This window comes from Triticum aestivum, chromosome 5A (genome assembly GCF_018294505.1).
Source record: "Triticum aestivum cultivar Chinese Spring chromosome 5A, IWGSC CS RefSeq v2.1, whole genome shotgun sequence".
NCBI lineage: Eukaryota > Viridiplantae > Streptophyta > Magnoliopsida > Poales > Poaceae > Triticum > Triticum aestivum.
In genome coordinates, this window is record NC_057806.1 from 450,836,317 (window position 1) to 450,849,621 (window position 13,305).

Below are 13,305 nucleotides of genomic sequence, written 5' to 3' on the forward strand. Positions count from 1 at the left end.
CGGCGGCGGTGGATGCGGGTGGGCGGGCGGGGGATGAATCGGGGTCGGGGCGGTGCTTCGGGCGGCGGCGGCGGTGGATGCGGGCGGGGCTGCAGGCGATGCCGGAGTGTGGGCGGGGCGGTGGCGGTGGTGGATGCGGGTGGATTGGAGATGTGCGGGTGGGGCGACGGTGGCGGCGTGCAGTTGTAGATTCACAGCGCCCAGCGGTCCAAAGGCGGCGTAACCACCAGCGGAGGTGCAGGAGAGGGTGGATCTAGCGCGGCAGTGTGGTGGCGGCGCGCGGCGGGCGGCAGGAGGGAGAATAAGAGGTGGGAGGAAGTGAAATGAACTGGCGGTTGACGGGCGACCGCATTTTTACATCTCCTAGAGGTGGAGATGCAAATTTGCACCGCGTGGTGTTGTAGTTTACATCTCCGGGAGGCGGAGATGTAATTTTTTTGCATTTACACCATCTGTTGGAGCAGCGTTTTGGGCCTCGGAGATGCAAAAGGTAGTTATTTTTGCATCTACATGTTCTATTGGAGATGCTCTAAAGGATGGAGAGTGTGGGCAGACTTGCTCTTCCCAGTCGCCTGTTGACAATAACCTGGATTAGGGCATGCACATCACGTCAGCCAGCGATTCATGGACCTGGCCGAAGACCCACCAACAACTGAAGAATGGGCCACGTGAGCCGCGACCCTCTACGTACTCGAGAGGGAATCCTCCAAAGACTTGGCATATACTTCAAGGCATATTCAAATGATCAGCATGTTATCCTTAGTTGTAGCTGACATAGTTGTAACCCTAGCCACCCCCAATGCCTATATAAGCCTAGGGGTTTAGTCTGTAGAGGCAAGATTTTAGAGGTTAGAACTCATGCATACAATCTCGAAGTAGATCATCCGATACCTTGAACCCCACCCATAATCAATATAACAAGAGCATGACATAGGGTTTTATCTCTTCGAGAGGGCCTGAACCTGGGTAAATACTGTGTTCCCTTTCTTCCTGTTACCATCGTGTCAAGATCACCAGCTCGGGATCCCCTACCGAAGATCCACCAGTTTTCGCACCAATATTGGTGCCCATGCAGGTACCGTTTTGTGGTCACAAGGTTCGATGGCTCATCTTCAAATCAACGATGGCATCAGCTGTCGGAGTACCTTCGTCCCTGACTAGCTTTTCTCCTTTGGTAACATCGTGTTGCACGCCGACTCTACTGGCCGCCTTGGCCAGGTCGAGAACTTCCCTTCAGGCCAGACCATCAGGTTTGGAAATCTAGAATATGTCGTGGATTCCAGTGGCGAACTTGCTTTCTCGGGTTGGGTGCCAGACCAGCCCAAAGATCTTTCCCCCTTCATTTTTCCAACCCCATATTCGATCTTGGGGCCAGACCATGGGATCATAGGCATCACAGATCTAGCTTTGAGCTTGGATTCGAACACCGCATCGCCGGATTAGGTATCATACCCTATCAGCGAAGCTTCCGAGGCCACGTTAGGCGACACCTCGAGAAAACTTCATGTGATCCCCGCCTACTGTCAATAGATGGGCGAGGCCGACATGGAGCTCCTGAACAAGATGTTAGAACTGATTTAGAGCCTTGCAATCTCGGACGATCAGACTTTGGTTCATGATCGGATCTAGGACAAACCCGGAGGAGCTAGAATTCAAGCCCCTCCCTCCACCCACCTAGTTGCTATAGTCGAGGATTTAACCGACGTACTAGACTACGCCTCCTAGGAGGCAGTCGACATGGATGAAGATGCCGACGATGTGTCATACACTGAATGCCCCCTTGCCGCCTCTAACACCGAGCAATGGGCAGCTACCTCCACATACGATATCTACATGGTAGATACTCCCAAGGATGATGAAGGAGATAAAGAGGCACCCAAACGACGCGTAGAAGGCACCATGGTAAAAATATGGGTAACAGGGACGCTAGCCATGACACTACTGACCACACCACCACCAATAATGGCGCTACTCCAAACAGTGTCGAGGACCAGAACACGGGCGATAAGCCACTGGTGCAAAGACGTCCTATACAAACGGTTTTTAACCCCTTTCGCGACTGAGTTTTAAATCGTCGCTTGGCCAGTGTGTGCGATATGGGGGGGGGGTCATTCCCACACGACCCAAAAACCATCAGGGATAGGTCCTCCGGTCACACACGCGGGGCAAAATGAGCTCGTGTGCAATCGGGCGAGGCATCAGAGACAATTATACATGCCCAATCGTTTCTGTTCGTATGTACATCCCACACAGTGAATCCCAGAAAAATGTTTTTGTTCGTATGTATATGACACACAATTTTTTTATGTGTAAACGTTTGTGCAAGGTGGACTAACGCAAACAGTTCTCTAGTCGAAATCGTGTGTGATTCTTCATTGATCCAACATGCCTACTTTCTAGAAACCGTGTGGGTTGTTTGAGCTCATTGCCCACGGTGTTGTCTGAGAAACTGTCTACAATAGGAAAATCCAATAAGCAGGCTGATTGGCCTATTATTGATAACCCATTTAGTAATCAAATTGACATTTCTTATAAAACACACCATATATTTCATATATGTATTACTGTAACCAGGATTACATAATTGAATTACATCAGATAGCTTCAGCACTCAGTTACACCATATAGGCATATAGCTAGCTACGCCATTACACAACAGCACCAAGTTTCACATGCAACATCGAAAACATTTGGAAAGTAGCATGATACATGGTAAATAGACAGATGAATCCCATCTGGGAAACTACTGAAGCGGAAGGCGAATATTAGCCTTTAGTGATGTTGAATGTCCTTGCAACTTTAGGCCAGTGGCTATGGATAATTGCCCGCCCAACCATCGTCCTCTTGAGGAAGACTTCAATATTGTACCGTGGGTGTTGAATGAATACCTTCCTCGCCTCTTGACCATGCAAGTGGTTTGAGAGGTAAGCAGCGGTGAACTTCTTTGGAAAGTACTGAAAACAAAGATATGCATAATATCCTATTAGCCAAAGGACCATGCATGTGCAAACCTCGATGCTAAACCTCATTGCCTCCCATTGTTTCTCTGCAACACATATAAGGCAGATCTTGATTAGGTTATCTGAGAGTTGGCATACTATCAATATAATATGTTAATGAAAATAGACGAATTGCAGACCCAATAGATTAACTCAATCGATTGAGGCAAATCACAAAGCAACGAAGCCGCTACACACCAACGCCGAAGACCTCTACAACACTACGAAGACCCAAGGATAACACAAACCTTGCTAAACAACTTGGAAATAGAGCAATCGTATATATTTCTCATGTAGTTAGTACATCCAAGCTTGACTTATTTCTCACATGCATAACACTACAAAACTGTAACCACGAAAAATGAACATCAGATTGCAGAATTGAACCAAACAATTAACTAAACAATAGAACAAATGAACCAAACAGTTAACTGAGCACCACATTGCACAAAAAACCATATACTAGAAGATAAGACAGTTAACCAAACCAATAATGCTTGATAACTACTAGGAAATGAAGCAATTGTTGGACCAAACTGTTAACTGAACATTTCATTTCAGAAGATCAGATTGCATATCCACATTACAGAGGAAAATTCACTAGAAGGCACTGGCGGTGGCGTCGAGAAAATATAACGAACTATATTTTAAAGTAACCAACCGCGTGGCGGCGTCGACGGTGGCCTCGAAGGCGAGGTGCTCATCCAAGATCTGGCGGTCAGCATGCATGGCAGCCATCTCGACCTCATCCGCGCGTGCGGTCGTGATTTGCTTCTCCGCTGCCATATGCTCCTGAGCTCCTCGCTATACTGCGTGCAAAATGGCTGTGGGCAACGCTTATTTGGAGGACGGGGTAGTGATTTGGGCGGAAGGTGTCGCGCCGTCAGTCGGGGCATGTGGGATGGAGAAGGAGGAGGATGGGGATGTGGTGTGGATTACTTAACTATATCGATGAGGCCGCGCAGCAAGAAGAATGGCTGCCGGCGAGGAGGCGGCGCTGCAAGTTACCAATGAAGGTTTGGACTAGAAAGGAAGGAGGAACAATTGCTACTTGTGAGTTGCGTTGGGATTTCCCTGAAGAGGAGAGGATGATGTAATACAGTAGAGATAAGTATTTCCCTCAATTATGAAACCAAGGTTATCAATCTAGTAGGATAACCAATCAATACTATGTAAACAGCACCCGCACACAAACAACAAATACTTGCAACCCAACACGTAGAGGGGTTTTTAAGCCCTCAATGGTTATGAGCAAAATTAAATTTTATAGTATTTGATAGATAGATCCGAAAAATACAAAATAAAATAAATAAAAGAAAATTGCAGCAAAGTATTTTAGATTTAATATATTTATAAAGATAGACCCGGGGGCCATAGTTTTCACTAGAGGCTTCTCTTGAGGAAATATCATACGGTTGGTAAACAAATTAATGTTGGGCAATTGATAGAAAAGCAAATAATTATGACGATATCCAAGCCAATGATCATACATAGGCATCACGTTCGAGATTAGTAGACCGAAACGATTCTGCATCTACTACTATTACTCCACACATCGACCGCTATCCAGCATGCATCTAGTGTATTAAGTTCATGGAAAACAGAGTAATGCTTTAAGCAAGATGACATGATGTAGACAAGATAAACTCATGTATGAATAAACCCCATCTTTTTACCCTTAATAACAACGATACATATGTGTCATGTCCCTTTCTATCACTGGGATTGAGCACCATAAGATCGAACCCATTACAAAGCACCTCTTCCCAGGGCAAGATAAATCAATCTAGTTGGCCAAACCAAACCAATAAATCAGAGAAGAAATACGAAGCTATATTAATCATGCATAAAAGAGTTCAGAGAACACTCAAATAATATTCATGGATAGATCTGATCATAAACTCAATTTAGTAGATCCCAACAAACACACCGCAAAAAGTCATTACATCAAATAGATCTCCAATAACACTAAGGAGAACATTGTATTGAAGATCAAAAAGAGAGAAGCCATCTAGCTACTATGGACCCATAGGTCTATGGTAAACTACTCACGCATCATCGGAGGGGCAGCAAGGTTGATGAAGAACTCCTCTGTGATTGATTCCCCCTCCATCAGAGTGCCAGAAAGGGTCCCCAGATGGGATCTCTCGAGAATAGAGGCTTGCGGCGGCGGAAAAAGTATTATGTGGACTCCCTGGTAGGTTTTATGATTTTAGAGTATTTATAGAGGCGGAGTTAGGTCAAACGTAGGCTTGTGGGCCCCACTAGGTACCAGGTGGCACGCCCTAGTGCCTAGTGGGCCACTCCTTCATCTTCTCATTCCTTCCCGAAGCTTGCAGGGTCTCTTATTGCCAGAAAAAATCTCAAAAAAATTCCGTGGCATTTGGACTTCGTTTGGTATTGATTTTCTGCAAAGTAAAAAAACAAGCAACTGGCACTGGGCACTAAGTTAGTAGGTTAGTCCCAAAAAATGATATAAAGTTGCTTGTAAATGCATATAAAACATCCAAGATTGATACTATAATATCATGGAATAATAAAAAATTATAGATACGTTGGAGACATATCAACAGTGGAAATGTGGCTTTTGGTTGGGGGAAGGGGGCGGGGAGCTAGATATTTCCACGGTTGCCGAAATTTTTCGCTCGGTGCCGCGAGAAACTGGCGCACAAGTGTGGTTGATGAAAGAAATATGCCCGAGAAGCAATAATAAAGTTGTTATTTATATTTCCTTATATCATGATAAATGTTTATTATTCATGCTAGAATTGTATTAACCGGAAACTTAGTACATGTGTGAATACATAGACAAACATAATGTCACTAGTAGGCCTCTACTTGACTAGCTCGTTGAATCAATGATGGTTATGTTTCCTAACCATAGACATGAGTTGTCATTTGATTAACGGGATCACATCATTAGAGATTGACTTGACCCATCCATTAGCTTAGCACGATGATCGTTTAGTTTGTTGCTATTGCTTTCTCCATAACTTATACATGTTCCTATGACTATGAGATCATGCAACTCCCGAATACCGGAGGAACACTTTGTGTGCTACCAAACATCACAACGTAACTGGGTGATTATAAAGGTGCTCTACATGTGTCTACGATGGTGTTTGTTGAGTTGGCATAGATCGAGATTAGGATTTGTCACTCCGATTGTCGGAGAGGTATCTCTGGGCAGTGGGCCCTCTCGGTAATGCACATCAATATAAGCCTTGCAAGCAATGTGAGTAATGAGTTAGTTGTGGGATGATACATTACGGAACGAGTAAAGAGACTTGCCGATAACGATATTGAACTAGGTATTGAGAATTTGAGATACCGACGATCGAATCTCGGACAAGTAACATACCGATGACAAAGGGAACAACGTATATTGTTATGTGGTTTTACCGATAAAGATCTTTGTAGAATATGTGGGAGCCAATATGAACATCCAGGTTCTGCTATTGGTTATTGACCAAAGACGTGTCTCGGTCATGTCTACATAGTTCTCGAACCCGTAGGGTCCGCACGCTTAACGTTCGGTGACAATCGATATTATGAGTTTATATGTTTTGATGTACCGAAGGTTGTTCGGAGTCCCAGATATGATCACGAACATGATGAGGAGTCTTGAAATGGTCGATACATAAAGATCGATATATTGGATGACTATGTTTGGACATCGGAATGGTTCCGGGTAAGTTCGGGCATTAACCGGAGTACCGGGGGTTACCGGAACCCCCCGGAGTATATGGGCCCTAATGGGCTTTAGGGGAGAGAGGGAGGGGCTTCCTAGGGCAGGCCGTGCGCCCCCCAAGGCCTAGTCTGAATTGGACTAAGGGGGAGGGGCGGTGCCCCCTCCTTCCTTCTCTTCTCTCTTCCCTTTCCTTCTCTCCTACTCCTACTACATGGAAGGGGGGGGGGGAATCCTACTCCCGGTGGGAGTAGGACTCCCCAGGGCGCGCCATAGTAGAGGGCCGTCCCTCCCCCTCCTCCACTCCTTTATATACGGGGGAGGGGGAACACCATAGACACACAAGTTGATCATTGATCTCTTAGCCGTGTGCGGTGCCCCCCTCCACCATAATCCACCTTGGTCATATCATAGCGGTGCTTAGGCGAAGCCTTGTTCTGGTAGCATCATCATCGTCATCACGCCGTCGTGCTGACGAAGCTCTCCCTCGACACTTTGCTGGATCGTGAGTTCGTGAGACGTCACCGAGCCGAACGTGTGCAGATCACAAAGGTGCCGTACTTTTGGTACTAAGATCGGTCGATCGTGAAGACGTACGACTACATCAACCGCGTTGTCATAACGCTTCCGCTTACGGTCTACGAGGGTACATAGACAATACTCTTCCCTCTCGTTGCTATGCATCACCATGATCTTGCATGTGCGTAGGAATTTTTTGAAATTACTGCATTCCCCAACATTGGCATCCGAGCCAGGTTTATGCGTAGATGTTGTATGCACGAGTAGAACACAAAGGAGTTGTGGGCGTGGGTATATACATATTGCTTTCCATCACTAGTTGTTTCTTGATTCGATGGTATTGTTGGATGAAGCAGCCCAGACCGACATTATGCGTACGCTTACGCAAGACTGGTTCTACCAACGTGTTTCGCACACAGGTGGCTGGTGGGTGTCAGTTTCTCCAACTTTAGTTGAATCAGATTTGATGAACATGGTTCTTTCTGAAGATCAAAAAGCAATCACTATACCGCGTTGTGGTTTTTGATGCGTAGATAAGAACGGTTCTTGCTCAGCTTGTAGCAGCCACGTAAAACTTGCAACAACAAAGTAGAGGATGTCTAACTTGTTTTTGCAGGGCACGTTGTGATGTGATATGGTCAAGACATGATGCTAAATTTCATTGTATGAGATGATCATGTTTTGTAACACAGTTATCGGCAACTAGCAGAAGCCATATGGTTGTCGCTTTATTGTACGAAATGCAATCGCCATGTAATTGCTTTACTTTATCACTAAGTGGTAGCGATAGTCATAGAAGCAATAGTTGGAGAGACGTTGATACGTCTCCAACGTATCTATAATTTTTGATTGCTCCATGCTATATTATCTACTGTTTTGGACTATATTGGGCTTTATTTTCCACTTTTATATTATTTTTTGGACTAACCTACTAACCGGAGGCCCATCCCAGAATTGCTGTTTTTTGCCTATTTCAGTGTTTCGAAGAAACGAAATATCAAACGGAGTGCAAACGGAATAAAACCTTCGGGAACGTGATTTTCTCGCTGAACGTGATCGAGGAGACTTGGACCCTACTCCAAGGAGTCAAAGAGGCGGTCACGAGGGTGGGGGGCGCCCCCCTAGGGCGCGCCCCCTGCCTCGTGGGCCCCTCGGTGCTCCATCGACGTACTCCTTCCTCCTATATATACATACGTACCCCAAACGATCAGAAACGGAGCCAAAAACCTAATTACACCGCCGCAACTTTCTGTATCCATGAGATCCCATCTTGGGGCCTGTTTCGGAGCTCCGCTGGAGAGGGCCGTCATCACGGAGGGCTTCTACATCATCATAGCCTCTCCGATGAAGTGTGAGTAGTTTACCTCAGACCTTCGGGTCCATAGTTAGTAGCTAGATGGCTTCTTCTCTCTTTTTGGATCTCAATACAAAGTTCTCCCCGTCTCTTGTGGAGATCTATCCGATGTAATCTTCTTTTTGTGGTGTGTTTGTTGAGACCGATGAATTGTGGGTTTATGATCAAGTCTATCTATGAATAATATTTGAATCTTCTCTAAATTCTTTTATGTATGAATGGTTATCTTTGCAAGTCTCTTCGAATTATTCATTTGGTTTGTTCAACTAGATTGGTAGTTCTTGCCATGGGAGAAGTGCTTAGCTTTGGGTTCGATCTTGCGGTGTCCTTTCCCAGTGACAGAAGGGGCAGCAAGGCACGTATTTCATCGTTGCCATCGAGGATAACAAGATGGGGTTTATTTCATATTGCATGAATTTATCTCTCTACATCATGTCATCTTGCTTAAGGCATTACTCTGTTTTTAACTTAATACTCTAGATGCATGCTGGATAGCGGTCGATGAGTGGAGTAATAGTAGTAGATGCAGAATCGTTTTGGTCTATTTGTCATGGACGTGATGCCTATATACATGATCATGCCTAGATATTCTCATAACTATGCTCAATTTTGTCAATTGCTCAACAGTAATTTGTTCACCCACCGTAGAATACTTATGCTCTTGAGAGAAGCCACTAGTGAAACCTATGGCCCCTGGGTCTATTCTCATCATATCAATCTCCATCACTTTAATCTTGCTTTGCTTTTTTACTTTGCCTTTACTTTTCACTTTGCATCTCTATACCAAAAATACCAAAAATATTATATCTATCAGATCTCACTCTCGTAAGTGACCATGAAGGGATTGATAACCCCTAATCGCGTTGGTTGCGAGTAGCTATCGTTTTGTGCAGGTACAAGGGACTTGAGCGTGGCCTCCTACTGGATTGATACCTTGGTTCTCAAAAACTAAGGGAAATACTTACGCTACTCTGCTGCATCATCCCTTCCTCTATGGGGAAAACCAACGCAAGCTCAAGAGGTAGCAGATGGCAACGATGCTTCGATGGAGATCAAGGTGTCAAGCCGGTGACGATGGTGATCATGACGGTGCTTTGGAGATGGAGATCAAAGGCACAAGATGATGATGGCCATATCATATCACTTATATTGATTGCATGTAATGTTTATCCTTTATGCATCTTATTTTGCTTAGATCAGCGGTAGCATTATAAGGTGATCTCTCACTAAATTTCAAGGTATAAGTGTTCTCCCTGAGTATGCACCGTTGCTACAGTTCATCGTGCCGAGACACCACATGATGATCAGGTGTGATAAGCTCTACGTTCACATACAACGGGTGCAAGACAATTTTGCACACGCGGAATACTCGAGTTAAACTTGACGAGCCTAGCATATGCATATATGGCACCCTCGGAACACTGAGACCAAAAGGTCGAGCGTGAATCATATAGTAGATATGATCAACATAGAGATGTTCACCATTGAAAACTACTCCATCTCACATGATGATCGGACATGGTTTAGTTGATACGGATCACGTGATCACTTAGATGATTAGAGGGATGTCTATCTAAGTGGGAGTTCATAAAGTAATTTGATTAATTGAACTTTAATTTGTCATGAACTTAGTACCTGATAGTATTTGCATGTCTATGTTGTTGTAGATAGATGGCCCGTGCTATTGTTCCATTGAATTTTAATGCGTTCCTAGAGAAAGCTAAGTTGAAAGATGATGGTAGAAACTACACGGACTGGGTCCGTAACTTGAGGATTATCCTCATTGCTGCACAGAAGAATTACGTCCTAGAAGCACCGCTAGGTGACAAACCCGCTGCAGGAGCAACGCTAGATGTTGTGAACACCTGGCAGAGCAAAGCTGATGACTACTTGATAGTTCGGTGTGCCATGCTTTACGGCTTAGAACCGGGACTTCAACGACATTTTGAACGTCATGGAGCATATGAGATGTTTCAGGAGTTGAAGTTAATATTTCAAGCAAATGCCCTGATTGAGAGATATGAAGTCTCCAATAAGTTCTATAGCTGCAAGATGGAGGAGAATAGTTCTGTCAGTCAACATATACTCAGAATGTCTGGGTACCACAACCACTTGACTCAACCGGGAGTTAATCTTCCTAATGATAGTGTCATTGATAGAGTTCTTCAATCACTGCCACCAAGCTACAAGAGCTTCATGATGAACTATAATATGCAAGGGATGGATAAGACAATTCCTGAGCTCTTCGCAATGCTAAAGGCTACAGAGGTAGAAATCAAGAAGGAGCATCAAGTGTTGATGGTTAACAAGACCACCAGTTTCAAGAAAAAGGGTAAAGGGAAGAAGGGGAACTTCAAGAAGAACAACAAGCCAGTTGCTGCTCAAGTGAAGAAACCCAAGTCTAGACCTAAGCCTGAGACTGAGTGCTTCTACTGCAAAGGAACTGGTCATTGTAAGTGGAACTGCCCCAAGTATTTGGCGGAGAAGAAGGATGGCAAAGTGAAAGGTATATTTGATATACATGTTATTGGTGTGTACCTTACTAATGCTCGCAGTAGTGCCTGGGTATTTGATATTGGTTCAGTTGCTAACATTTGCAACTCGAAACAGGGGCTACAGATTAAGCGAAGATTGGCTAAGGACGAGGTGACGATGCGCGTGGGAAATGGTTCCAAAGTCGATGTGATCGCCGTCTACACGCTACCTCTACATCTACCTTTGGGGTTAGTTTTAGACCTAAATAATTGTTATTTGGTGCAGCGTTGAGCATGAACATTATATCTGGATCTTGTTTGATGCGAGATGGTTATTCATTTAAATCAGAGAATAATGGTTGTTCTATTTATATGAGTAATATCTTTTATGGTCATGCACCCTTGATGAGTGGTCTATTTTTTACTAAATCTTGATAGTAGTGATACACATGTTCATAGTATTGAAGCCAAAAGATGCAGAGTTGATAATGATAGTGCAACTTATTTGTGGCACTGCCATTTAGGTCATATTGGTGTAAAGCGCATGAAGAAACTCCATTCTGATGGACTTCTGGAATCACTTGATTATGAATCACTTGGTACTTGCGAACCATGCCTCATGGGTGTTGGGGAACGTAGCAATAATTCAAAGTTTTCCTATGTGTCACCAAGATCAATATATGGAGTCATCTAGCAACGAGGGAAGAGTGGATCTACATACCCTTGTAGATCGCGCGCGGAAGCGTTCAAGAGAACGGGGTTGATGGAGTCGTACTCGTCGTGATCCAAATCACCGATGATCCTAGCGCCGAACGGACGGCACCTCCGCGTTCAACACACGTACGGAGCAGCAACGTCTTCTCCTTCTTGATCCAGCAAGGGGGGGAGGAGAGGTTGATGGAGATCCAGCAGCACGACGGCGTGGTGGTGGAAGTAGCGGGATTCCAACAGGGCTTCGCCAAGCGCTGCAGGAAGAGGGAGATGTGTCACGGGAGGGAGAGGGAGGCGCCAGGGCTTAGGTATGGTTGCCCTCCCTTCCCCCCACTATATATAGGGCCAAGGGAGAGGGGGAGGGCGCAGCCTTGCCCCTTCCTCCAAGGAAGGGTGCGGCCAAGGGGGGGAGGAGTCCATCCTCCCCAAGGCACCTCGGAGGTGCCTTCCCCCTTTAGGACTCTCCCCTCCTCTTGTCCCTTTGGCGCATGGGCCTCTAGGGGCTGGTGCCCTTGGCCCATATAGGCCAAGGCGCACCCCCTACAGCCCATGTGGCCCCCCGGGGCAGGTGGCCCCACCCGGTGGACCCCCGGGACCCTTCCGGTGGTCCCGGTACAATACCGGTACCCCGAAACGTGTCCCGATGGCTGAAATAGCACTTCCTATATATAATTCTTTACCTCCGGACCATTCTGGAACTCCTCGTGACGTCCGGGATCTCATCCGGGACTCCGAACAACTTTCGGGTTACCGCATACTAATATCTCTATAACCCTAGCGTCACTAAACCTTAAGTGTGTAGACCCTACGGGTTCGGGAGACATGCAGACATGACCGAGATGACTCTCCGGTCAATAACCAACAGCGGGATCTGGATACCCATGTTGGCTCCCACATGTTCCACGATGATCTCATCGGATGAACCACGATGTCAAGGACTTAATCAATCTCGTATACAATTCCCTTTGTCTATCGGTACGATACTTGCCCGAGATTCGATCATCGGTATCCCGATACCTTGTTAAATCTCGTTACCGGCAAGTCTCTTTACTCGTTCTGTAACACATCATCCCCTGATCAACTCCTTGATCACATTGTGCACATTATGATGATGTCCTACCGAGTGGGCCCAGAGATACCTCTCCGTTTACACGGAGTGACAAATCCCAGTCTCGATTCGTGCCAACCCAACAGACACTTTCGGAGATACCTGTAGTGTACCTTTATGGCCACCCAGTTACGTTGTGACGTTTGGCACACCCAAAGCACTCCTACGGTATCCGGGAGTTGCACAATCTCATGGTCTAAGGAAATGATACTTGACATTAGAAAAGCTTTAGCATACGAACTACACGATCTTGTGCTAGGCTTAGGATTGGGTCTTGTCCATCACATCATTCTCCTAATGATGTGATCCCGTTATCAATGACATCCAATGTCCATGGTCAGGAAACCGTAACCATCTATTGATCAACGAGCTAGTCAACTAGAGGCTTACTAGGGACATGGTGTTGTCTATGTATCCACACATGTATCTGAGTTTCCTATCAATACAATTCT